Here is a 5804-nt window from a genome sequence, read left to right on the forward strand (position 1 = left end):
GGGGGGGGGGGTACCCCACCCTAATCAGAGCATCCTGCAGGGGCCTGGCCACCCCTCGCCCCTTCAGCTTAGAACTGTCAAAGGAAAGGGAGGGCTGCCCTATTGCCCTGCCCCCTCCCCCCCAGCTTCTAGCCTGAGCCACTGTAGGGATGTACCTACACTTCTTCAGTCCAGAGGGGCTGTCTGTAGAGTTATAAACCAGTTTATCCTAGCTAAATTAGACTAACCTGCAAAGATTGAATCAATTCAGGCTCAGGCTTTATGAATGTCTGCCCCTAGCCCTGCTACCTCTGTGAAACAGAGCTCTGCTTTATGGCTGTTTCAATAACCCCTGCCACCAGGGGCTGCCTCAGGGGGGGCTTATTGGTGCAATGTGGATAATACTGAGAAGCTACTGCAACCACAGGGTATACTAACTTTCTAGTGAATATATGAGTGGGTGGCGGTGATAAGTAAGGGGATGCAAGCATGAAGAATATATCTGTAGAAGTGAACAATGTGGGCCAACTGAGGCAGTCTACACAGTGCATCTTGTGCTGAATTTTATTTCATTTGAAATGGAAAGAGACAAAGGATTCCTGGTGTAGGAAACCTTGGGGTTTGAGAAGGAGGAAATAAATGAGAGCCAAAGAATCTCAATAACCTGATCATTTTCCCCAGATGAAATTAATGCCATGCTTCATGCTTACATTCCTATTCCTTGAATGTAGAAATTAATTATAATCTAGGAATGACTTGCTTGACTGTCTGCATTAGAATTCACTGCTGTATAGCACTTATTCCCTAGAGGCCCTGCTTCAGTTCACAGTACTGATATCTATCTATCTATCTATCTATCTATCTATCTATCTATCTATCTATCTATCTATCTATCTATCTATCTATCTTCATAAAGACATGCTTTGTACCATTCCTCAATTAAACTCAATAATTTTACCATATATTTCTTGAAACTCTTTATCTCAAAGCTTTCTATGGACCAAATATAAAATGATAATGGGTGGTTCTGCAAGAAAAGGTGTTGAGGAAGGGAACTAATGGAGTTTCTAAAGAACTGGTCTTGAAACTGATCTTATTTAACATTTTAATTACTGATACTGGCATATAAAGGAGGAATGTGTTAGATGAAGCTGGTGAATCAAATCTGGTAAGCATCAACTAAATGAGGACTGGAGGAATAGAAATGGGATAACATTTAATATTAAAATTTATTAAATTTGGTAGGGGGACAAAGACTGTGTAAATTAATCGTATGAGGATTCATCAGTATGTACCTGGGTAGAAGACAAGGTATTTCCAGTAGAGGTAGTGAAATCTGATTGCTATTTTATACAGTGCTGCTGGGATTGTATTGGAATACTGCATAGATTTCTGGCCATGAATACTCTAGATGGATTTTTCATTCCCTTAATTATCTTAGTAGACCCTCTACACCAGTTCTAGGTTGATTTTATCTATCATGGAAAAAAGGGGTTGGCCAATTTAGCCTATCAAAACAATGGGTGATAAGGGATAGGATTGTTGTCCAAATATATCGGGGAAGGAAATTGTATGGAGATAAACGAGCTACTTAAGTTAAAGGGCAATAATCACACAAGAGTAATTGTGATGTGAACTGGCCATGAATGAATACATTTGAGCTAGAAACTGAACTAAGTGTTTGCAATCATCTGAGCAGGGAGCTCTGGAACAATAGGGATAATGGGGGCAAGAAACCATACCAGCTTTAAAATGCATCTTGATATGCTTAGGAAAGGGATTATATAATACTATAGCCTGCAAATAGCAGTAAGCTGGATTTATTGGTCTGGGAGATCCACTGCACTGGTGTATATATGTATATGTGTATTTTCAATTAAAAAAGACTGATCCTTTCACACTTGGGCTCCTAAAACATCTAATCCATAATTAGATTGTAAATAAATATCTTGCATCCCTTTCCTTCTCTGTCCTATCAAGATGGTAAATTCTTTCAGCTCTCTCTGAAATCTAAAGTTTCAGATACACAGGACTTGTAAAATGGATGACTCCGGTGTCTAAATATGATTTTAGTTGTCTATCTTTGCGCACCTAAATTTAAAAACCTGTTCTTTATTTAGATGTTGAAATGTAGCCAGGTGTTTTGTTATTTTTGCTGCAGCAGTAGTGTAATAATAGGTCAGTAAGCAGGACAGAAGGCCTGGATGCTGCTGGGGGGAGGGGGGGGGTTAAGATGGGACCTTCAAATAGAAGCCCCATGTCCCTCTTTCCCACTGCATCCTGCACCTTCCCAACAGAGGCTTTACCTCTGACTGCAGCCTTATGATTGACTGCTGATGAGGGATATGTCATCTCTCTTTTTGCTTAAAATTGTTGTTTAAATGACTGTTCAACTAAAAAGAGGAGGTGACACCTCCCCCAGCAGAAGTGAACATCCAGCTCATGTTCCTGTATCTTGCATCACTGCTGCTCAGGGAAAGTACTGGGAAGTTATACCTCTGTATTCCACTATATGCCTTAAATTTCAGGGCTAAGCCTTTCTATTTTGTAAGCCCCATTAACTGTTCAGGGTTCTGTAAACATGTGTTCCCTTCTTGCCAAGTAATGGTGGAAGATATGGTTTATTTAAAAATGGAATGAGAAGTAGTTTTGCTTGTTGAGAGTGGTGCAGGTGGGAGGGATTCATATATGTATTGAATGCTTCCTAATACTTTAATATTCATTTTGAAAGTTAGCCCCTTTATTCTGATCTTTTTTTTCTGCCATCTTCTGGGAAAAGCTCTATATGGGGCATTTCTCCTTCCATCAACTGTTCTGCCTCTGAACACAGCAAAGAGGAAGAACACTTATTTGAGAGAACCTTCCTAAGACTCTTTATTTGGTGGGGAGGGGCAGAAGGGGTCAGATCCTCAGTGTAAATTTACATTGCTGTGTTACAATAATTCACAATAGTATCAAAGTGTTCTCTTCCTCTCTTTGAAATCTCTAGATAGAGTTATCAATTCTACCATTTCTTACACTTGGCCTGGAATGTCCTATGCAAGGTTCTTTTCAGTTGCTTGTAACTTAATTAAACTTAGTCATGCAGGTTGAGAATTCCCATGTTTTGATATCTGACAGTGGGATTAACCTTAGTACTAGAGATGTATCCTGGCATTGTCTTTATGGGAACATGCAAAATTTGGCTGAGACCTCAAAAACCCCACCTTGAACATGATCAAGGGAGACTCATTAGTTTGGGAGCAAAGGCTGCAAATGCATCAACTTTGTGCTGCAGTAAACATTTTTATGGTGGCTTAAAAACTGAGTGGACAGACATTGTAGCCCTTTGTTGTGCCATAAGTGCTTATGTTCTGTGGTTCCTACAAATGTAGGAACAATTTGTGCCATCTTTTTGCCACTGAGTCTTTTCACTTATAATGGCAGACTGTGGGCTGCTGGTGGCAGCCTATACCTCTTGCTGCCCCAAGAAGAAACTCCCCTGGCCTCAGGGGCCTGATCCTGGGGCAAAAGGGATCAGGAGCTCCACCCTGGTTCCCCTCTCTACTTGCACACGGTCCCTGACCCAACAACATGAAAGGCATTCTAGCTCCTTTGCTTGCTGTTGCCTCCAGATCGGTGTGCTTCCTATGCAAGCAGAGGAAGGAATCCCGGTGGGAGTTACCCCCTCCATGCAATGCGGGAGTTGCCTACTGAGGATATAACAGATACATGCTCCAAGTCAGGGTGAGGCAACAAGTGCCTTTACCCTTAGGAATGGGTCCCTGTAGCTCTGGGAGGTGCAGGGAACCAACACTGGGGGATGACAGCCTGAGTGATGTCTGGTAGACATCCATAAAGTGGATCAGCTATGTGGCAATGTTATCGTGACACAGATGTTCACACTCTGAACAGGATGTCTGTTTGCAGCCTAAGTCTCAAAAGATTTCATCTGTACAAAGCATGCTGTAGTTCAAGGATTCAAAGGGAGCAGAACTCCCTTGAATTGCTGCATTGATTGCCCCAAGCAGGAGATTAAATGTTAATTCATTATTCCCTCCCTCTTGCTACTGTTCTGGCAGCATAATGGCATAAAGGGATAAAAAGGATCCCTTTATGGAGAGGGAAACTACAATGGAGAAGGATAAGAATTCAACCCAAGTTGAAAGGATGGTAGATAAAACTAGACAGAAAAGATAGTAAAAGAAGCTGAATACCACATTAGTGATTTGGAGTCTATCCTTGCCTGTGCCATAGAAGGCATGTGTGATGCCTGGCAGCATTTTATAGGTGATTCTTCATTCTCTCCGGGTGTGGAAATTCTAAGCTGTCACAGCTGCAGCTGAACTCGAGGGGAGCACAGAGTACCAGACAGTGCTAAGTACTCAAAAAAAATGAGGACATAGATTTCAAAATTAATCCTTCAAGCCCAAAGTCTCAGATATTTCGATGATTACCTTCCATTAAAATTAACAGAAGCAAGTGCCTAAATATCTTCAGAGAATCTCATCCTGTGTGTCAGACCCCATCTGAAAAAATGGGGATAAATTATACTTCCCAGAGGTTGTATCAAGATCATAGTCTGCTTTGTGAAGCACTTTGATATGACAGTGATCAGTGCCTCAGAAAAGCCCATGAAGAAATTAGTTCTGTCTTCAGACCATAGTTTGAATAACATGCACAAAATAGGGCAGAGGGTCTCCCATTGACAAAATAAGCCACTATTCAATATTATTTTTCTCCTTATTAACTGAGTGCTGTCCATCCTTTCCATTGAATTAAGCAGGCATCTTCTAAATAAGTAGTATGGGATCATACTAAGACTGCTTCCTTAATGCTTAGGAACAGGGCAGCCAAATTAAGGCTGCACAAATGTGAGTGCATAATTTCACAACCTGAGTATTCTCTGAACATAGGTTGGGTTGTAAATAATCTGGGATGGTGAAATGCTGCAAATCTGGTTAAATATGTGCACTTGGATCAAGGTATTCTTGCTCTTATAATTGCTTTTTCACTCCTAACTAAAGGAAGAGGAGGGATTTTGGTCTGTCACAGGCCACCTCCTATTGTAGTAATGCTAGTCGCTAAAGAACTATAATTGGAAATGAATGTTCTACAAATTCTCTGATATTTATTTATGGAGTGATATTTTAATTATTTTAAAATATTTATTTATGTTAAATATCTGAAATATGGCAGATTTTCTGAATGTTTTGGTGGAATTTATCTTGGGTTAATTCTGAGCTAAACAGGATTAGAATCAGTCTGATTAATGACTGTTTCATGATCAGTAAATTGAGATGTTTTAAAATAATGAAAGCCAATAAAGTTTATTGAAGATTAAAAGATGCATCTTATTACTCCAAAATAACTTTAAGTCATTTCTGAGGTGTTTAGCTATGTTAGGCTGAAATCAGGCAGAAGTTAGGACAGGAGGAACCATAGGCTGCCTATATATGTGCTCATTGGCATTCTAATTAGAACGTGTCAGAGCAGAATTGATTAATTGAGTCTGCTCCATGTTCTAATTAGAATGCTGAAGTGTTGCTGTGGTGTCATGTGTATTAAGCCCTGTGTATTTTAAAATGGCAATGCGGCACTTTAAACCTTTTCAAATGAGGTTTAGGTAAAGCATCCCACAGCCATTTTTAAACATGCGGGGGCTTCATACACATGACGCTGTGGCATTTTAATTAGAGCAGCTACCCAGGAACCACTCTAAGTAACATCTCCACCTCTGAGCACATGTATAGGTACCCATAAAGACTAACTAGTTTAGCCTTCCTTTAACTAATTTCAGTTTTAATCAAACTTATTTAGATTCTTTACAAAACAATCCATTAATT

This window comes from Gavialis gangeticus, unplaced genomic scaffold (assembly GCF_001723915.1).
Source record: "Gavialis gangeticus isolate Ggan-Ray unplaced genomic scaffold, GavGan_comp1, whole genome shotgun sequence".
Classification (NCBI taxonomy): domain Eukaryota; kingdom Metazoa; phylum Chordata; order Crocodylia; family Gavialidae; genus Gavialis; species Gavialis gangeticus.